Source organism: Giraffa tippelskirchi, chromosome 5 (genome assembly GCF_054371585.1).
Source record: "Giraffa tippelskirchi isolate mGirTip1 chromosome 5, T2T-mGirTip1v1.2.pri, whole genome shotgun sequence".
Classification (NCBI taxonomy): Eukaryota; Metazoa; Chordata; class Mammalia; order Artiodactyla; family Giraffidae; genus Giraffa; species Giraffa tippelskirchi.
In genome coordinates this window covers 14,121,755-14,144,639 of record NC_137279.1, presented here as the reverse complement: position 1 = coordinate 14,144,639, position 22,885 = coordinate 14,121,755, and the positions used below count along the sequence as shown (strand labels likewise).

At 39.5% G+C, this 22,885-nt stretch overlaps 1 protein-coding gene across 14 annotated transcripts in view; it reads left to right on the top strand.

The window, feature by feature from the left end:
• LOC145506823 (uncharacterized) overlaps nt 1-22,885 on the top strand; it is a 294,395-nt gene that overhangs the window by 17,993 nt on the left and 253,517 nt on the right. Inside the window, exon 4 of one of the 14 annotated variants that reach the window (XR_014054366.1) lies at nt 15,556-15,604. The exons of 10 other annotated variants lie outside the window; for them this stretch is intronic. The gene's annotated coding sequence lies outside the window, so the exon portion shown is untranslated. Of the gene's footprint in view, nt 1-4,932; nt 5,446-15,555; nt 16,098-22,885 lie in introns of those variants that run through there. 3 more of the 14 variants (XR_014054365.1, XM_081492238.1, XM_081492231.1) reach the window with 3 other exon arrangements.

The window sequence follows — 22,885 nt, the reverse complement described above, 5'->3', positions numbered from 1 at the left end:
TGGCATAGCACTTCTTTTGTGGTTGTTGTTGTTCAGTTGCTAAGTCATGTCCGACTCTGGAAAACTCAGCAGTAGCCACAGGACTGCAAAAGATCAACTTTCATTCCAATCCCAAAGAAAGGCAATGCCAAAAATGTTCAAACTACCAGACAAAATCAAGCTACTTTGGTCAGATACTGTTCATTATAAACTGAGAGAACGAAATATCTGACCAAAGTAGCCTGACTTTTTTTGTCAGGAGAAGGTTGACTTCATTTTATTTTTTATTGCAATGAAGGGGGCACTAGTGGTAAAGAACCTGCTTGGCAATACAGGAAACAAGAGATGTGGGTTCGATCCCTGGGTCAGGTAGATCCTCTGGAGAAGGAAATGGCAAGCCACTCCAGTACGCTTGCCTGGAAAATCCCATGGGGTCGCAAAGAGTCGGACATGACTGAAGCAACTTAGCACATTGCAATTAAGTGTGGTTAAATGCATGTCTATGCAATGTGACTCCTTAATTCAAGTTGAGGTTAAGTTGAGAGAGAAGGCTTGGAGCCTTCTGGTGTCTTCCCTTTGTTCTGTCTCTCCAGAAATCTGTGGACCACAGGTATTTACCCTTGGAGCAGACACACAAAGGTTATATTCCCAGTGAGGCTTTGCTGTCAATTTCTTTTGTAAAGTGGCTGAAGGGTCTCTGGTTGGGAAAGAGAATGTGGGAAAACGACCAGCAACCAAGGGCCACACCATTGCGGTGTTCTCTCCAGTAAACCGGGGTTATGAGAGGACACATAAGAGTTCAGGATTTGAGCACTGATTCTGTTCAAACCATCCCTGTCTCAGAACCCCTCTAAAGTCTTTATACGTGTACAGATACACACACACATACACAGCAATTAAGTTATGGGCACCCTGGTTGAAGACCAGTGCCTTAACCCCCCATATTCACCCCAACTGGAAAGTCTGGTTGCTCTTCTAAACTTAGGACTGCAAAGTTTGTTGACTGTTTGCAATGTACCAGTCAACTTAGCTACCACAGTTTATCTTCCTGAAAACCTTGCCATGGATAATTAATTGTGCCATCCAAAGTCATGTAGCAAAAGACTCAGGGACCAGATTGAGGTTCTCTTAGTGCTTCCTTCCTCCCCCAACTACCCTGAAGTCATTCTTATTAAACAAGACTTTGTCAGCTGAGTATTTGAATTAAGGGAAGGATTAAAAAGGAAACCTCGGTGACCTCTGTAGACTATTTCTGATCAAAGTCCTCATATTCCACCAGACCCCAGGTAATGTCTGGTCACCTAGTTTTGCCTTCAGCAAGAATCCTATTTAGCCAGAACCCATTGCATTTGCTCTTAGTACCTTTTCCATTCACCAATCCTCCCCTGCCCCCCAACCTCCCAATCTGCTTCTTGGCTTTTCCTTGTGATTCGAGCCCATCTCCCCTACTAAAAAAAAAAAAAAACTTCATTTTTTTTAGTAGTAGCCCTCCTTGCATAAAGTCTTCTTTATTGTCTTTAAAGAGGGTCAAGAATAACTTTTTCTTTAACACTTCAATAGGGCTTTAGATAACCTTTTGAAGCAGTTTGATTTACTTAGAGAATTCTGCATAATAATATGGGCTTCCCCACTGGCTCAGCTGGTAAAGAGCCCTCCTGCCAGTGCAGGAGACACTAGAGACACGAGTTAGATCCCTGGGTCAGGAAGATCCCCTGGAGAAGAAAATGTATTAATTAGATATTATAATTCATAAAAAAAAATGACTTGTTACTTCGTAAAACAGGTTTCTAATGTCTTTTTGAAATTTACCAATAATATAAAAGATTCAACAGCTCTTAAATAGTTTTTATTGAAAGAAAAGATAAACCATCTCCAAATTACTCCTAAATATTATAAAAATCATTTCCTTTTAAAAATAACTGGCCAAGAATCCAGAAAAACTCTTTTTCCCCCCAGACTTTAAATTTTTTATTTTGTATTGGGGTATAGTCAATTAATTAACAATGTTGTGGTAGTTTTAGGTGAACAGGGAAGGGACTCAGCTACACATATACATGTATCCATTCTCCCCTAAACCCCCCTCCTATCCAGGCTGCCACATAACATTGAGCAGAGTTCCATGTACTATACGGTAGGTCCTTGTTGGTTATCCATTTTAAATATAGCAGTGTGTACATGTCCATCCCAAACTCCGTAACTACCCCTTCCCCCACCCCACAGCAACCATAAGTTCGTTTTCCAAGTCTGTGAGTCTTTTCTGTTTTGTAAGTTCATTTGTATCGTTTCTTTTTAGGTTCCACATGTAAGGGATGTCACACGATTTTTCTCCTCTGCCTGACTTCACTCAGTACCACACTCTCTAGGTCCATCCATGTTGCTGCAAATGGCATTATTTCCTTCTTTTTAATGGTTGAGTAATAGTCTGTTGTATATATGTATCACATCTTCTTTATCCATTCGCCTGTTGATGGGCATTTAGGTTGCTTCTGTGTCTTGGCTATTGTAAACAGTGCTGCAGTGAACATTGGGGTGTGTGTATAATTTTGGATCATAGTTCAGAAAAACTCTTCATTTTAGACTCTCCCTACCTTTTGCTTTTCTTTCCTCTTTTATCAGTCATTTTATTTGTTTAACTTGGGCAGTAAGAAATCAGTTTTTACTTTGAAATTAAAGACACTCATTTTTGTCTTTGAATTTTTTAACAATATAGTTACGTAGCAGTATAGCTTATTTTTGATGTCTTAGGCTAACTTGACAATTTATAGTTTTTTGTTAATTAAAAATCATTAGTTTTACTGCCTCTATCCTGTTGGATATAAAAGCAACAGTATCTAATTATAGTCTAATTTCCTACTTTTAAAATTCTTGTTTATTTTTTTTCCAACCAGAAATTGAGATATAACTCACATAGGCATAACCATTTTAAAGTGTACAATTCAGTAGCTTTTAGCATTCTAACTTTCTTTTAAGACTGTCACCACTTTTTCTCTTTTTAATTTTTCTGGCCACACTGAGCAGCACATTGGATCTTAGTTCCCAGACCAGGGATCAAACCCACATCCCCTGCGCTGGAAGCACAGAAGTCTTAACTACTGGACCACCAGGGAAGTCCAAGGGTCACCTGTTTAAAGCGCAGACTTCTACCCTGGTTCTTCCAGTTTACATATGAATGACTTTTCTGTTCTTGAAACACAGAGCCCAGCATCAGTTCAATTCAGTTCAGTTCAGTTGCTCAGTCGTGTCCGACTCTTTGCAACCCCATGAGTTGCAGCACACCAGGCCTCCCTGTCCATCACCAACTCCCGGAGTCTACCCAAACCCATGTCCATCGAGTCGGTGATGCCATCCAGCCATCTCATCCTCTGTCGTCCCCTTCTCCTCTTGCCCCCAATCCTACCAAGCATTAGGGTCTTTTCCAATGAGTCAACCCTTCGCATGAGGTGGCCAAAGTATTGGAGTTTCAGCTTCAACATCAGTCCTTCCAATGAACACCCAGGATTGATCTCTTTAGGATGGATTGATTGGATCTCCTTGCAGTCCAAGGGACTCTCAAGAGTCTTCTCCAACACCACAGTTCAAAAGCATCAATTCTGCGGCACTCAGCTTTCTTCACCGTCCAACTCTCACATCCATACATGACCACTGGAAAAACCATAGCCTTGACTAGACGGACTTTTGTTGACAAAGTAATGTCTCTGTTTTTAAATATGCTATCTCGGTTGGTCATAACTTTCCTTCCAAGGAGTAAGCGTCTTTTAATTTCATGGCTGCAATCACCATCAGCAGTGATTTTGGAGCCCCAAAAAATAAAGTCTGACACTGTTTCCACTGTTTCCCCATCTATTTCCCATGAAGTGATGGGACCAGATGCCATGATCTTAGTTTTCTGAATGTTGAGCTTTAAGCCAACTTTTTCACTCTCCTCTTTCACCTTCATCAAGAGGCTCTTTAGTTCTTCTTCACTTTCTGCCATAAGGGTGGTGTCATCCGCATATCTGAGGTTATTGATATTTCTCCCGGCAACCTTGATTCCAGCTTGTGTTTCTTCCAGCCCACCTTTTCTCATGATTTACTCTGCATATAAGTTAAATAAGCGGGGTGACAATATACAGCCTTGACGTACTCCTTTTCCTATTTGGAACCAGTCTGTTGTTCCATGTCCAGTTCTAACTGTTGCTTCCTGACCTGCATACAGATTTCTCAAGAGACAGGTCAGATGGTCTGGTATTCCCATCTCTTTCAGAATTTTCCACAGTTTATTGTGATCCACACAGTCAAAGGCTTTGGCATAGTCAATAAAGCAGAAATAGATGTTTTCCTGGAACTCTCTTGCTTTTTCGATGATCCAGCGGATATTGGCAATTTGATCTCTGGTTCCTCTGCCTTTTCTAAAACCAGCTTGAACATCTGGAAGTTCATGGTTCACGTATTGCTGAAGCCTGGCTTGGAGAATTTTGAGCATTACTTTACTAGCATGTGAGATGAGTGCAATTGTGCGGTAGTTTGAGCATTCTTTGGCATTGCCTTTCTTTGGGATTGGAACAAAAACTGACATTTTCCAGTCCTGTGGCCACTGCTGAGTTTTCCAAATTTGCTGGCATATCGAGTGAAGCACTTTCACAGTGCTGGGCAATTTACTGGTCCTCAACAGACATTTGTTGAGTGAATAAAAGAACTGAAATGTGTGCTTTTGGTTACTGAGCTACTCTTGAGCAAGCTTAGAAATGAAAAGCATTGAAAGATTTCAACATCCCCTTGAACATAATGATTCACTGCTGTCGATTCTTCATCTTGACCCCTTTTTGTGAACCCAACTGGCAAACAGAGTACAAACAAATGTTACTACCCTCACTAAAGTTACATGCAAATCTGGGCATTGAAAATGTCCATAGTAAAATGGTGGCTATCACTCATGCTTCTTTAGTCATATTTCTGTTACACATCTCTTTACAGGTTTAAAAAAATTCCTTTGCCATTATAGATATATCTGATCATGGAACTTGGGCCTGCAAAACACCAAGCAGCTTTCAGTGTGGAGTCTGCCAATCCACTTTGAGGATGTGTATGTATGTATGCAACTGCTTGCTCCTTCCTCTCCCAGGAGCCCTCTGGAGTCAGAGCCTGTAGACAATGGGGTCTTCAGTGCTTGCTGAAGAGAGATCAAGACCATGGAATTCAGTTTATAGTGTATAATGGATGAGGCAGACAGGTGCCCTGAAAGAAGAAAATACTTTGTATTTTGAAATAGTTTTGATATGTTGGATTTATTTTTATTTTGTTTTCATTGGCTTATTTTTAAAAGCCAAATCATGAGTCTATATGGAAAATGTGTGTGGTTTAAAAAACACTTCCTGAAGGAAAGTTATATCAGCAATAGGGACTTTCAGTTTTCATTTTCATGTCAAGTTCAACACAGTAAACAAGTTCTATTGAAGTGAAGCTGCACATAGAACTTTCTTCCCACAGGTAAGTCCCTTTAGGACAGCCTGGCCCAGCGGTAAAGAATCTGCCTGGGAGATGTGGGCTCGATCCTTGGGTTGGGAAGATCCCCTGGAGAAGGAAATCGCGGCCCACTCCAGTATTCTTGCCTGGGAAATCCCATGAACTGAGGAGCCTGGCAGACTACAGTACATGGGGTTGCTAAGAGTTGGACACTGAGCAGTTGAGTGCATACACAGCACAGCTGGGTGTTAGCTCTTGACTCCCTCTCCAGGGGTAAGTGTTCTAGGAGATACTGCAGCCCCCAGCTGAGTCACAGCAGAAGGTGGGACCCTCATGAATCAGAGCACACAGATACACATCCTGACCCTGAGGGAGGAGTACCTCTATAGGAAATCATTAAAGCTTCTAATTAATTCAAATTAATTGATTTAATTTTATAGTTTAAAAATTGCATTTATAATCCACCTGCCAATGCAGGAGATGCAGGAGACCTGGATTTGATTTCTGGGTCTGGAAGATTCCCTGGAGGAGGAAATGGCAACCCACTCCAGTATTCCTGACTGGGAAATCCCATGGACAGAGAAATCTGGCAGTTCATGGGGTCGCAAAAGAGTTGGACACAACTTAGTGACTGAGCACACATACCAATCAAGCAAAGAATCCCTTGTGAAACACTGATTTTAGGGCTTCCTCACCTCTTGCCTCTTGGATTGTTGTCATTGTATCCTAACTGGTGTATCTACCTCTGTTCTCAGGGCACTTGAATACAAATTAGAATTGCCAGATAAAATACAGAGTGCCAAGTTAAATGTGAATTCCAGACAAACAGAAGGAATTTTTAGTCTAAGTTTGTCCCCAGATATTTAGTATATTTTTCCTCCAAATATTACATGGGATGACTGTAACATATGATGGAATGACATCATGAAATATTTTAAAAATTCTTTCTATTAGTGCTGACTGTAGCATATGATGGAATGACTTAAAATGAAATCTTTTAAAAATTCTTTCCATCTGTCAGTGCTGACTGCTTCAAATCTCAGCACCTAGCCTCGTCATGTGCTCTTCTCTGCTTTATATTACTTTATGTTGCTTATTTATTTTCTTTCTTATCTATATCTCACCACTAAGAGGTAAGACTTTTGGTGATAGGGAATTTTTTCACAGCTAAATTCCTAGCATCTACAATAGTGCTTGGTTTGTAGTAGGTGCTCAATAAATTTATTTGCTGACTAAATGAATATATCGGTACATACATCTTGTATGAAAAAAGTGAAAGTGTTTGTCACTCAGTTGTGTCTGGCTCTTTGTGACCCCATGGACTGTAGCCCACCAGGCTCCTCTGTCCATGGGGAGTCTCCAGGCAAGAATACTAGAGAGGGTTTCCATTCCCTTCTCCAGGGGATCTTCCCCACCCAGGGATCCAACCCCAGGCCGCCTACATTGTAGGAAGCTTCTTTACTGTCTGAGCCACCAGGAAATCCAATACATCCTGTATATCCACGTTCAGACCCCGTTGTCTTCTTACAGGAGAAGATGCGCGTTCTGTTCATCGGTGTACCAACCCTATTGCCTGGAGCATAGTAGAGATTCAAAAAGTGACTTTGTGGATTAAATTCATATAAGTTGGGAGTGATAGCAATGGAGAAAGAATAGTGTGTGTTGCTTTAAAGTTGATTTTGTTTGTATTCATCAAGTTTATAACCCTGACATTACCACTCTGTACAAGAAAAAAGACCAGTCATTGTATTCACTTGTTTACTGGAACAAATGTTAGGCTTACATTGTTTGCAAACACTAAAAAATTGTAGAGGCCTGTTATGTGGGAGCATTGTGGGAAAAGAATTTTGTTGGTTTCAGAGTAGTGACTTGGCTGCACACAGTCCCCCTTTTCGCTTTCATCATAATCAGATAGAATGTTGGTCCACAGTTCCTCACTGAAAACCTTTAGGACCAGCTATATTCAAGATTCAGAGTTTCCATCCCAGGTTTTATTAATAGAAGGTAGAATGTGCTTCCTTATTGATTATATACACAGCAGACTCAGGCAGACTTGACCAACCATGTCAATAATTCCGTAGAGAGATGTCTGGATAGTCACACGGGGTAGGATACAGACAATGAACAGCCCACATAGGTTCTGTTCAGGTTTCTCTACAAAAATGACTTTGACACCAAAAGCATGGAAAAAGTTGGTGTTCGTAGCTTTCGAGTTGTTTTTCTGCCTTGGAGGTGTTATTGTTGCTGGGTGGTAACCCTCATGCTTGTATGACCCTGAGGACTGCTGGCTTCAGGAAAGTTCCTCTTCCTGTCCTGAGTTCCAACTCCAGTGATAGAACAAATGATACATGCTTCTAATTGAATGGCAATTCAGTGTCCCCCAATAAACCAATCATTTAATTTTGAATGATTTAATCTATATTGTTGTTATTGTTGTTTAGTCGCTAAGCTGTGTCTGACTCTTTTGCAACTCCGTGGACTGTAGCCTGCTGGGCTCCTCTGTCCATGGCATTTTCCAGGTAAGAATACTGGAGTGGGTTGTCATTTCCTCCTCCAGGGGATCTTCCTGACCCAGGGATCAAACCTGTGTCTTCTGCGTGGGCAGATGGATTCTTTACCACAGAGCCACCATGGAAGATGATTTAATCTATAAACACAAATAATTCAAGCAAATAGATGCAATAAAGAAAATGTCCTTTTATATTCAATATCCTAGAAACATGGCTAAAAGAACATGGTTACATTATTAGTTGTGTAGAAATCAGGGTTTTCATTTAATTGCTTCTAATTTGAAATCCTTAAGGCAGAGATTCTCAAAGTTTAGTGTTTAGACTCTATAGCAGGAGTCGGCCAATTTTTTCCATAAAAGGTCAGATAGTAGTAGATACTTTCGACTTTGTGCGTTTCATATCTTCTCTGTATGTGAGTGTGTTATTTTCCACACCTCCTCTGCCCCACCAACTCCATTTTCTGCCCAGAGAAAACTGCCTGACCCTGAAATTGTCAACATGTTAGAATAAAACTGTCAAAGAAAAATCCTGTTGCCATTTAAATTCATAAAATGTTTCGTAGGAGTTACCCTTGATCACACAACCACTTTTCTCACTCTCATGGATGATAACCAAATCATTTGTTGCTGGTGAGAAAACAGCTTCTCGATGTAAATGCACTCCTTGAAAGAGGTTCATCTCCAGGAGAGGTGCTGCATGAAGACTGTGCGGGCAGCGAGGGGCTGGGTGATCTCAAGCCTGCCTCCTGAGTTCAAGATGACCTTCTCTAGGACACTGTTCAGGTATCCTCTGTTGGATCCATAGCATCTAACTAAAAAACAAAATTCTGATTTTTTTTCACTTATTAAAAGTTAACTGCTAGCCTGGGATATTTGTGTTAAAGGGCAATTTTAAAAATAAAAAATATTTCTGTTAAAGAAATTAAATGTTACTCAGGAACAACAGCTAACATCATACCATCTGCTGTTTTAAAGCACTTTGCATCAGTTCTTTAGGGTAATCCTCACCACAACCCTGTAAAACACACATTATTAGAAAACTAAGTCTTAGAGCAAATAACTTGACCAAGGTCTCCTAGACAGTGTCAGAACTGAGCTTCTAACCCACATCTACAGAGTCAGCATTATACTCTTGAGTGTTATAGGTATGGCCTTGTAAATATATATAAAATTTTTTGCGTGAGAAGAGCAAAGGCCTGCTGCTTATGCCTTGATGTCTTTTTTCTTTTTATGTTAATTTTAATTGAAGTATAATTGCTTTACAGTGTTTTGTTAGCTTCTACTGTACAGCAAAAGCCTTGATGTCTTTTGTAGATTATTTTAAGAGAAATATTTAAGAATTGGTTTTGCATGTAGTGCAATTGATGCCATTCTTTTTGTCTAAGGAATGATGGATGATATAACTTCTTCTTTTTTTAGGGACACTGGCTCTTTTCTTTATAGCATAATCTTCTAGCAGATTGTTGCTGACTTTTCTCACATGTGGTTTTTAAAAAATTAACTTGAATTTTGCCACAAAGGTGTTATTTCTAAGAGAAAGTTAAAACCCTTCTGATCATTTTTCGCATCTTAAGCCTTTAAGACAGTTGTAAGAAGGTTTGAAGCTTCCCTAATGTGCATGAAAAACAGTAAAGAAATAGAAAACAGTTGTTAATTTAGTACCTATGGTATGACTAGTAGTCTTTTCTCAGTCCCAGGTGTCACTAGTGATAAAAAACCCACCTGCCAATGCAGGAGAGGTAAGAGACCCAGGTTTGATCCCTGGGTCGGGAAGATCCCCTGGAGGAGGGCATGGCAACACACTCCAGTATTTTTGCTTGGAGAATCCCATGGACAGAGGCATCTGGGGGATGGCCATAGTCCATGGAGTCGCAAAGAGTCAGACATGACTGAAGCGACTTAGCAAAGGCTTTCCATTTCTTATTCTCTAGGTTTTCTGTATCTAAAGTAGAGAAGCGACATTAGTCCTAATTATTTTGAGCTCATTGAAATCTTTGAGAGTCTGTATTTTATCATTAGTGCGTGGGCTAAAGCCTATTTTTCTCATTCTAGAACTAAAGACCGGCTGACCCTAGAATAGAAAAGTAATAAACATCCCTGTGGAGACTTTCCCCTGGGAGAGGACATAAGAGGCTACATCATAAAAGTAATACAATAATAAATACCCTGTTGGAGAAAGTGATGAAAGAGAAAGAAAGATCAGCTCTGTTCCTTTTGCCTTTTGTGCCTAACACAGGGGATTCCAGGTATCAAACCCAGCAGAAGGTATTCTCTAGCCAGACCTCCTTTTGCAGAGACAAATGGTATAAGTTTTGCTGCTGATTTCTACTTCTTGATTTATCAATTCCAGGCAATATGTACTGACTTCTTGCTGTAAAGGATGAGAAGAATTCTTATAGAAACTTCTATCTAAATTAATGTATTTTGTCTCCTGATATTTGTAACTGCTAGTGTTACATTCAGTTTTAGTGGTTGCCTTTAATGACTAGACAATATAGTTGACTTCTGTTTTCAGACTGGCTTTTAGATGTACCTATTGACTGCTTTCCTAGGAAAGTTGAGGAAATTAGCACAGGTATCCATTTTCTACTTTTTCCCTCCCAATTTTCCTTAGTTACATTTTTATTTTTATATGACCATGGTTTACATTAATAACATGTTTCATTGTCTGCTAGCACGTCTGTCAGCTCCTGATTACCCTCAGGATAAAGTCCAAATTCTCTCCTCTAGTGAATAAAATCTTTACTCACCTGGCCCCATCCTATCTCTTCATCTGAGTACAGGAGTTCTCACCATCCTCAAGATACCATATCTCTGGGACTTTGGACATGTTATTGACTCTAACTTGGGAACTCCAACTGCTTTTCTTTCTGACAAATTTCTACTCATGCTTCAAGACCCAGCTCCCATGGAAACTTTCTTAGAAGCCTTCCTGCTTCCCATTTTCTAGAGTGGTCAATCCTGTGGGTCCCTGTAGCTCTCTTCCAGCCCCTTTCCAGCACTTTGATATTAATCTAGAATTTTGGGTTCATGCATCTGCTTTCTCTTCTTGAATATGAACGTTAGATTTGTGTGTTCCATTTCTATGTCTCTGGCATCCAGGGTGGTTTTCTCACGCAGAATGAATGAATACACAGAAAAGAAAAAGGTTTAACCCTAAAATAAATACATTTGGGATATTTCTGCTTTCCTAAGTCAGTTTTATTCAGCAAAGTGGTCCTTTCCTGATCTGGTTTGTATTTTTCCTTATTTGAAAATCTTATCTATCTCCCTGGGGTGGGAATAATTGAAAGAGAAAATAATTTCTGCCTGTATTGCTGGTAAATACTGATCTTTGCTACACTGAGTTCAAAAGTGAAGAAGGACAAGAGAAACGTGCACCAGAACATGGCTTTTCATCAGCATATACCATTTTAAAGATTTGAATGACAGAACAAAGGGAGGGTAATATTACTTTGAAAAAGTGTTTGTTATCAAGGGCTGTAAATAAAAATAATTTGTCTTTCATTCTTACTTTTTTTCCTTATATTAATACTAAGTCAAGTGAAAAATATCATTAAATATACATGTGAGAAGAGAATCAATTCCCAGAAGTGTTATTTATTAATAACAATTCCTTAGAAACTACTACAACTGCGTGATCTGTTTTGAGTAAACACAGCATGTGGCCACAAATTCAGTTGAACTGACACAATTTCGGTTTTCTGTTGACTAGAATCAGCTCACTGATTCTCATATATTTGTTAGATTTTTACTATGCTCTTAACTCCTACTGACATAAAATCGATTAAAGCCAGTGGTGAAAAGATGCTAATGAATTGAGCACCTAGATATATTTATAGTTCTGTATGTCCAGAAACAATATATTTTTTAAAGGAAGGCATTTATTTAAGCAATACATGAACATACACCAGTGGATATAAAACTTGTAAAAGGAAGAATAGTGAAGTGTGAAGACCTGGAGCTTTACTGCCTGAGTTCAAACTCTGGCTCTCTCTTGCTTTCTGTGTGCATAACTTTGAGCAAGTTACAAAACTTCTCTGAGATTCTTCTCTTATCTGCCAAATGGAAAATGCTAATGTGACTTAACACATATGACCTTCGAACAGTCTAGCACTTCATAAACCCACAGCAACTACTAGTAATTTTTATTTTTGTTGTAAAGAATACAGAGGAAAAAGCAAACAGTCATTTCCCTATGGTGGTCACTACTTACCACTTGGGGTGTGTCCTCCCAGGGCATTAAATGTGTAGTTATAACCAAGAAAACAGTACTGCACAAGGAGTGTGAGTGCTATGTTAGCAATGACTCGGTTCAACAAAACCCAAGTATGTACTTCACCGAGAGTTTTTCTAAGGAAATTTGCTGCAGAAGCCTCGTTTCTTTCTATATTTCTTACTGATTTTTCAGTAATGAGGAAGATTCTAGAAGGTAATACAAGGTGATATAGTTCACGGATCAAATGTATTTGGAATTCACGCACTGTCATTATGAATTCATTATTCATGACAAGCATTCTGGGCAAACAGACAAACTGTGGGTCTGGGTCTCTAACTTCATATGTATGTATATAATATGTTAAAAATTGGCCTTCTATGATGTCTGTTTCTGCTCATTGAGAGGAAAGCTGTTGCTTAGCAACCAGTTGTTTCTGCCTGACTGATGTGTAAAATGGAAAGCTGTGCAAATCAGAAGGCAAATAACTGTGTCTGTTAGGAGTGAAGAGTTACTAGTTTTAGCAACTACGTTGGCTCCCAACTTAGTTTATATTTCTTTGTGTGGGAAAGATGAAATATGAGATAGAAGCTGTATCATGTTATTTAATAATTATTTTTAGAGAGCACATTATTTTACAAGATATAAATTAGAATATATGAAAAAGGAATATTTGAAGACTATTAAAAATTACCTACATTTTGAAGTATATGGTTAAAATTTCAGAAAGATAATATTTATATCAGAACAAAACAGGAGAAAACTGGAACCCATACACTGAATTCTCTAGTTATAGCCAACAAAAAACTATGTTAATACCCCATGAAACTTTGAAACATGATTTTACATATATTTTCTTCATTCATTTAGGTTTTAAACAAAAATTATTCACTAGGAAAAGAAAGGTTAGGTCATGTGGTGGTAAGATGTTTTGTGGCAAGGAGAGTATCTTGGTTGCTGCTAACAAAAACTGACCCTGGCCAAGTGAAAGTAAAGAGTATTTATTGAAGCAAAGTGGTGGTGCTGGTGGTGCTCAGAACTGATGTGGTATTGGAGAGCAGGACTTGAAAACAGGTTGGGCACTCCAGAAAACTTCCTGTGATCAGAGCCATTGTCATTTCCTTGTGTCTCTCAAATTTCAAAAGCCCAGGGGTGGGGTTGGGAGGGTGGAGGTGGTGAGAAGCTAGCTGCCTGGTTGACTCTTCACTTGCCTGCCCCTTGGCTGAGGTGACTGGGTGGGATGGGGACAGGGAAGGGTCTGGTCTTCTCAACTTCCTTGGAGGTGTACATCTGGATTTATGGGATGGATCACTGCTCAGTGGTTTTTTTCCCCCAAAGGAAATCTGGGTGCTGTTGGGAAGAAAGAAATGGACACTAAAGATGTATATGTGGATGGATACACACCTACCCACCCACACCCACACCCACACACGTATATTTACTATAATACTTACAGTGACTCTCTTGAATCTTAACTAAACTCATTCTGTGACATAACTGCCTCCTTCTTTTCATGTTCCTTACCTCTAAAGTGGATATAGAAATATAATACTTTATGTATTTACTAGGTAAAATAAAATGTATTGTTTAGCTGGTGGTATCTAGATCATTTTGCAGAGGTACTATGTAAAAGTAAAGAGTGTTCACATATCTTTATCTGCAATTTATATAGAGTTAAATTTTATAATTTAAGTGCTTTATTCATCTTTTTTTCATTTTAATAAAATCCCTGAACATCAAGGAAGAAATCTATATAATCATAAAGTCCACATAATCATAAAGGTTAAGTAAGATATAAAATTAAACCAAAGTCATTGATCTAATTTTTTTTATACAGTGTGGAAGCAAGCCAAAAAGGCAAGAAGCCAAGTCATTCTTTTTATATAACTGGGTTTTTGACCTAAAGAAAAGTTCATTAGATAGTGAAAGAGTTCATACATATTTCTGTGGTAGCATGTTTTGGCTCTCATTTACTTGACTGTCAACACATTGTTTGTCCTTTAACCTAAAAAGTCTCTGTTACTATTTGAATCTGCCACTTGGACTATTTTGGTAGTGATCAGTGAAAATAAATGACCAAGTTCCCCAAATCTTCCCTCTGTGTTAGGCTACTAGGTCACCTCTTGAAACAAAGATCAAAATAACAGTCACAAACAAGATAGAAGTTTCTTTCTCACAGAATAGTCGAATTTAAATAGACTACGACTAATTAGGTAGTTTAATGGTACAAGGGGTAACATTTTTTCTATCTAGTTGCTCCGCCATCCTCAACATGAAGTTTCCATCTGGTGGTCTAATATGACTGCTCCCACAGCTACTACGTGTCTGATTTCCAACCAGTGGAAAGTGGAGAAGGGTAGAGGGAAGGGCATATATCCCTCCAGCTTACTCGTCATTGTCCAGAACCTTGTCACGTGACCACACTTAGCTGCAAGAAAAGTGGGCAGCATAGCTCTTAGCTGGCTGGCTAAGTTCTATTGTTATGGAAGGGTAAAGTAGAAGTTTTCTGCCATACCGTCTCATGACAAACTCATTACTGCCTTGTGCTAAAACAGAAAATGTCTATATTAAAAAATAACAGTAGCAACCCAAATGTCTATCCAAAGAAATAAACCCTGGAGCAAATTAAGTAATATTGTAAAGTAATGAGTAAAATTCCTATAATGTGCATTCTCTAAATTAAACTGTTGTCTTTCAAATTATCAGTTAATATATATTGTATTACAGAAGTAATTAACCAACTGGCACCCCAGAGTTCTGATATCCTCAGAAGGTGGGTGGTTAGGGCACCTTTAAGTGTAATTCTGCTACTTTCAGACTCCTTGTATCATTGGCATGTTGCTGAAATCCTATACAAGTTTTCCAAATGATTCTCAGAGAATTATGTGGCCTTACAATGAAACCCTTAAAAACATATGTTCCCTTTGACTCAGGAATTTTCCTTTTGAGAGTTTGTCCTAAAGAGAAAAATGAGGATGCAGAAAAAGATTCATCTATAAGGATATTTATTGCAAATTTTTTTTTGTTGTAGAGAGAATAAGAAATAACCTAAATGTCCTCAGAAAGGGACAGGTGTCATATCCATACAAGAGAATAACAGGCTGCCTTTGGAAATGATAGATGCAGAAATTTATGTATGACATGGAAAGTTGCTCACACATATTGTTAAATGAAATATACAGATTAGAACACAATACACAGTTTTATCCAAAGTTTATAAATTAAAACTATAAATCTTCTTTAAGAAGTCACGCCAAAATATGAAAAGTGATTACATGTTTCTGGGTAGTGGTACTAGAGGTCATTATTGTTTTATTCTTTTTGCTTCTTTGTAGTTTTGAAATTAGGAAAGAAAAGAACACTTATCATTTGTATAATCACAGGGTTTTTGTTTTTGTTTTTAACATAGGAAGAAATGAAAAGCTGTGTTCTCTGAACTCCGCGTCAGATTCAGAATGGTGCGGGAAGACAGAGGTTCTCCCAGCCTGACCTCCAGGGAGACTTTTACTCTGGAGACAGTCCTTTCCTAAAGCCCCTTTGAAAGTTTCATCACCCATGCAGCAGTCACAGTTACCACAGACAGGGTCAGATTTTAGATGACCTTTGATACTAAGAGCATGGATTGTATTCTATAACTAATGAAAGAGGCTGTAGGTTTTTAAGCTGTGATAAGGATAATTTCTCTTGGTCTTCCATTCCTGGTCCATGAGCACAAAATCCAGAGTTATCTTTGACACCACCCCTTCCATCCAATCTTTGGCCATATCCTGTCAGTTTACTGCCACAGATCTGCACTCTAGGGCATCATAAACATTTCCCTTTTCTTTATGATCTTATCCACCTGGTCATTCTTGTATTCATTCCACAATGGTTTTCCAAGCATCTATTAATATAGAAAGTCTTGAGATGGATTGATGGAAGAAATACATCTTTATCCTTTGAAAGTGAAAAGCAAAAGTGAAAGTCGCTCATTCGTGTCTGACTCCTTGCGACCCCATGGACTATTCAGTCCATGGAATTCTCCAGGCCAGAATACTGGAGTGGGTAGCCGTAACCTTCTCCAGGGGATCTTCCCAACCCAGGGATCAAACCCAGGTCTCCTGCACTGCAGGTGGATTCTTTGCCAGCTGAGCCACCAGGGAAGCAAATGAACCGCCTGCAATGCGGGAGACCTAGGTTTGATCCCTGTGTTGGGACGATCCCCTGAAAAAGGGAAGGGCTACCCACTCCAGTATTCTGGCCTGGAGACTTCCATGGACTGTATAGTCCATGGGGTTGCAAAGAGTTGGACACAACTGAGCAACTTTCACTTCACTTTTCACTTTCAAAGGATAAGGATGTTTTTCTTCCACCAATCCATCTCAAGATTTTCTATATATAAATAGATGCTTGGAAAACCATTGTGGAATGAATACAAGAATGACCAGGTGGATAAGATCATAAAGAAAAGGGAAATGTTTATGATGCCCTAGAGTGCAGATCTGTGGCAGTAAACTGACAGGATATGGCCAAAGATTGGATGGAAGGGGTGGTGTCAAAGATAACTCTGGATTTTGTGCTCATGGACCAGGAATGAATGACCAAGAGAAATTGGAAGTTAGAAGGATTAGCTTTTAGTTTTGAAATGTAATGTTAATTTTTAGATGATGTTGTGTGCTGTGCTTAGTCACTCAGTGTCCAACTCTTTGCAACTCCATGGACTGTAGCTGCCAGGCTCCTCTGTCCATGGGATTCTCCAGGCAAGAATACTGGAGTGAGTTGCCATGCCCTCCTCCAGGGATCCTCCCGAGCCAGGGATCAAATCCAGGTCTCCCACATTGCAGGTGGATTCTTTACCATCTGAGCCACCAGGGAAGCCAATGAATATTGAGACTAGATGTTGGTAGTCCATGAATAATGAGACATCTAACATGAAGTTGGAAATGAGAGTTTGGAAATCCAGAAAGAGATCAGAGATATTCATAGAAAATTAAGAATTATGCATAGGATGGTTGAAATTTGGGTGCATGTGCTTAGAAAGAAGGAGTAAGAGGATTAAACTGACCTACCTTTGGGAGGAAGGAGCACAAAAGAGAGCTGGGGAAGCAAGCAGAGACTGACTGTGAGGAGGGAACTTCTGCTCGAGCTTCACATGCTGGAGTTGGCTCCCCTCAGGTGATTCCACAGCATCTTATTCACACTCTATTGCCAAACTCTTCCATAGTGAACTTAAAATTAAGTGCTAATGGGGAAAATTTCAAACATATCCAAAAAAAATGAAAAGAATGTAAAGAATGCGATGTACTGATCACCCTCTGTATCAGTCAGTGCTCAAAAAGTTAAGCAGAACTACTAGGACATGTGTGAATGTGAGTTTGTGTGTCTAAATATACATATATGTGTGTATGCTTGTACAATGCAGTTGTGCCTTTGTGGAACCTGGTTTATCGGTGTCTGTAAGACTGTTACTCTTGAATCGATTGCTGGAATTTGAAGTGCACAGAGCAGGCAATCACAAGGGAAAGATGAGTCCAAAGTGGGAGAGAGTAAGACCTGCTGGAGTTGGAAACTTCGAGGACAGGCTGAAACTCATCTTGCCTCGGACCTTGGTTTGTGGTGTCCAACAGAAGTCAGGGCCCTTCAACATAGAGCTGGGCGCACACACCTTGCTGTGGAGTTGGAGAGGCTGAAGGAAGTTCTAGGAGTAGGTGGAACAGTTTTAGGCCATGCCGATGTGGTGAATCGATAGAGAAAGACAATATGCTTGGCTGTAAGAGTGGCTGTAGCTTTGCCTTCAGCCCCCAAATTCCAAACAAGAATGTCTCTTATGGCCCACCCTAACCAGAAACATAGAGGAATGGAATTCTGGGAAATGTAGGCCAGCCTGGTCAAGCTATCACATTGCAAAGCGACTGTACCTAATTTCAACCATTTTTATCCCATGGCAAGGCTTGTTTTATCTGTTCCTCCACCCACTTCCTGCCCCTATCTATTTCTTTTTCTTTTGGAAAAAAATCCTAGGCAGAATATAATTTTATCTTCTAACCATGTTGGACTTTAAAAGTTCAGATTTTTTTGTCTTACTGTATGAGCCTTTTGAGGAAAGAATCCTTACCTTATTTAACTTGCACTTCATATATATAGGTATCTTATAAATACTTATTGACTGAATGATTTATGATTTTTATGTGAATGAGTAGAAGATTAGAAAGAGCTGATATTGTAAGGCAGTCTTTGTCCTGAGGAACTCGGTTCCAGAGTTGCCACCTCCCTAACGTTTTCAAGTCCTGTCTCTCATGGCTCTAGGCAGAAATACCCACTCCTCCTTTGTCCCCACTGGTGTATTGTGTATATACTTCTATCACAGTACCCGTACATTTTATTTTTAATGCATTTCCCTTCCATTAGCTTTTTAAGTGACAGAACTGGGTTATTTGACCTTTCTGGGCTTTATTTTTTGAAACTATCAAAAGTGAAACTAATAATATTGGCCTCCCTTATCAAGATTCATGTGGAAATTTCTCCTGAAGAGTTGAACTCTTCTCTTTCTATTTTTCTACTACTTTAGGTTCATAACAATGAGTTATATAAAGTTTTCCATTATACCCAGTATCTTCAAAGACAGTGCGTGGTCTAATGTACACAGGGGTCTAATTCTCATCAGGACAATGGAGGTTCCACTTTTCTTACAAGAGTTTTTAAAGGATTATGAGTCTTTCTACCCTTCACATAGGTTGTTAGTCAGGACTCTTGACTGTGAGAGACAGAATCTAACTTGAAGCAGAGTCGGCAAAAATGGCAACCATATTAGCTCATATAACGTAACTGTCAGGAAGGCAGGAACCACAGACTGTGGAAGTCTCCTACTTGGAAGAAATGTTCAAAGGGGTTTGGGGAGCTGCAAAGAATCTAGCTGGGAGCTATAGGCATGAGTTAAAATCATATGTTAGAAGCCCTTTAGTGCCAAGCTGAGGAATATGCACTAATGTATTCTATACTTTCTCTTGCTGAAACCAATGGGAGCATCAGATGAGTCCATGAAATAAAAATTTTGTTCTCTGGAAATGTCTAAGTACAGAGCTCTAATACAGAGAAGAAAGCACAGCAGACTATAAGAGAAAGAGGCGTCAGTTGCACTGTTTCTGTCAACGTATCCAATGTTAGAATGTGCTTAGTTTAGTTCAGTCGCTCAGTCGTGTCTGACTCTTTGCAACCCCCTGGACTGCAAAACACCAGGCCTCCCTGTCCGTCACCAACTCCCAGAGCTTGCTCAAACTCATGTCCATCGAGTTGGTGATGCCATCCAACAATCTTATCCTCTGTTGTCCCCTTCTCCTCCTGCCTTCAGTCTTTCCCGGCATCAGAGTCTTTTCCAATGAGTCAGTTCTTTGCATCAGATAGCCAAAATATTGGAGTTTCAGCTTTAGCGTCAGTCCTTCCAATGAATATTCAGGACTGATTTCCTTTAGGATTGACTGGTCGGATCTCCTTGCCATCCAAGGGACTCTCCACAGTCTTCTCCAGCACCGCAGTTCAAAAATATCAATTCTTCAGTGCTCAGCTTTCTTTATAGAATGCGTACAAAAGACATATAAAAAGTTGATAACAAAAATGGGAAAATTAAACGTGAATATAATTTTTAAAGTGTTGGATAATATAAGTTAGTGATTCTCAAAGTGTGAGCTTCAGACCTGCAGCATCAGCACCACCTGGGCATCTGTTAATAGTTCAAAAACCTGGACCCCACTCTAGACTTACTTAATCAGAAACTCTGGGAGTCGGTCCCAGTACTTTGTTTTAACAAACTTCCCTGGTGATTCTGATAACTGGTAGAGGTTGAGAATAACTGTGTGGTAGGCTGAAAATGACACCCAAAGATACTCATGTTCTAATCTCTGGAAGGGCTTCCCAGGTGGCTCTAGTGGTAAAGAATCCACCTGCCAATGCAGGAGATACAAGAGATGCCAGTTCGATTCCTAGGTCAAGAAGATCCCCTGGTGAAAAAAATGGCAGCCCACTCCAGTATTCTTGCCTGTAAAATCCCATAGGCAGAGGAGCCTGGTGTTCTACAAGGTCCATGGGGTCACGAAGAATCGGACACGATTGAGCACACAACACTAGGATCCCTGGAAGCCAGAAGAGGAGAAGAAATCTGACCGTGGAGGCAGAGATCCAAGTGATGCAGCCTTGAGCCAGGGAATGCTGACAGCTACACAGAAGCTGGAGGAAGCAAGGAATGGATTCTCCCCCAGAGCCTATGGAAGGAGTGCAGGGTGGCGTGGCTGATACCTTGATTTCAGTCCAATGAAACTGATTTCAGATGTCTGTTCTCTAAGACTGTTGTTATAATTAATCAAGTTTGTGGTAATTTGTTATAGCAGTCATAGGAAACTGAAATAAATAAAATAAATAATAAATAAATTTTATTTATATATATAAATAAATAAATAAATAATGAAATAAATAAAATAAAACACACTGAAATAAAGAAAGAAGAATTATAGGCTAAAGTACCTAAAAATTCATTAGATTCTTATGATAAAAATATGCTTGATATTATTTAAACAACTCTAAAAGTAGTCTTTTGTATTAAATAAATTTGCTGCATCTAAAAGCATTTTCCTAATGTAGTTTAGTAGTGAATGTTAGAGTATAATAATTTTCATAATGTTAGCATCAAAGATGGCTTTTATATACCTTGATTTTCCTTTGATAGCTAATCCTGCAGGAAATGAAACAAATATTGTTGGTTAGAAGAGAAAAAACAAGAGACATTTTGCTTATAGTTAAGATTTGCATAGGTTAGAGAGCTGTCATACATCTTCCTTTATGGATAAGAAAGTGCTTTTGGAGAATAATAGTGGCATTTACTTATAGGAAAATGCTTCATAATAAACATGAAAAGACTTTTAATCTATAATCTATGCTACTTCATAAAATATTCAAGTTCTTTTTAAGATCTGGAACATCTTAATACTTATAATAATTTGTGCACAGTGCTTCTCAGATCACTTTCAAATATATATATTCCCACTTAATCCTTACAGCTACTACATGAGCTGAGCAGGGTAGGTGTTTTTATTTTTCTTATTTTACAGATTTAAAAAATGATGCTACATAACTGGCCCAAAGTTACAAAAATGGTAGATATTAGATCTGAGAATTAGAACCTACCCAAATCTGCTGAACGTATCATTTCCAGAGACACACATTTCCTTAGCTGCCCTCTAGAAGGTGTATTAATATTTGTGGTTAATTACGCTAATTACACAGAGGTTCAGAGGTCCTGTGATCTGTTTAATTTAACCCAATAGGTAGTTGCTGAGCATCTATTGCATGTCTTAAACTGTGCTAGTTACTGTGAGGAACACAAAGAAAGGGCCAGACACAGTCCTTGCTCTCAAGTGAATTTCCACCACTATTAGGAAATGTCTACGTAAATGAAATGAATAAGTAGAAGAAAAGAATAAAATTAAATGCCACAATCTGGGTGACTCCATACAAAAAAAAACTTTGAAGAACAGGAGGAACAAGAGCTGGGCTTCTTGGTGCCCCTGGTCTCAGACAATTAAACAGCAGTGAGAATCTCTAATATTTCCAGTGAACACTGTATCCTAGAAAAGTAAGGGAGAAGCACACAACTTGAAAATCCTGTCCAATTTTTCTATTCCAGACCTATGGACACCGCTCCTGAGAACTTACAGCTCTGTCTGTGCTCGTGTTTTCTGAGAGTCATAGTTGTATGTGTGTGCGTGTGTGTGTGTGCATGCTCATCTGTGTGTGTAGGAGTGTGTAAATATAGTGTTTGAACACCTGTCATAAAGTTCCTCTTTGGAAAAGAGGTATGTTTGTTAGGAAAATGTTTTGAGAGTGCGTGGTGAGGACACTATTTGCAAGGAAACAGGGAAATTAAAGCAATATTTACATAATAAAGTGGCAGGAATTTGGGAGAGGGGCTTACCTAGAGAAGGAGGGGAGGTTATGGCCAGAGGAGGCCAGAGCTTGAGGAAAAGGACAATGGGTAAGAAGGCCGGGATGGTTGAAAGGCTTTAAGAACAGGGATCTTTAATTTTCCCTTTTTTTGTAACTATTTTTATTTTTAGGCACCCCCCCCCCCGCCCCGCCCCACCGGTGGCTCAAATGGTAGAAGAATTTGCTTGCAATGGAGGAGACCCAGGATCAATCCCTGGGTTGGGAAGATCCCCTGGAGAAGGAAATGGAAACCCACTCCAGTATTTTTGCCTAAAAAATCCTATGGACAGAGCAGCCTGGCAGCCTACAGTCCATGGGGTTGTAAAAGAACTGGACACGACTTAGTGATTAAACAACAAGAACAATAATATTCCATTGTCTATATGTACCACATCTTATTTTTGTTGCTTCCATGTAAATTTTCTCCATTGCCTTGACTCTTCCATAAAAGTAGTTAACACCCAGAACTTTGAGTCAGTGGTATTTGGGGAAGGACATAAAGTGAGGTGTATGTGCAGGAAGCAGGGCCATGTGCAACAAGGGGCAACAGCAATGGTCGTTCTCATGCACTGGCAAGGTGATTATGCTGCTGCTGCTGCTGCTAAGTCGCTTCAGTCGTGTCCGACTCTGTGCGACCCCATAGTCGGCAGCCCACCAGGCTCCGCCGTCCCTGGGATTCTCCAGGCAAGAATACTGGAGTGGATTGCCATTTCCTTCTCCAGTGCATGAAAGGGAAAAGTGAAAGTGAAGTCGCTCAGTCGTGTCCGACTCTTAGCCACCCCATGGAC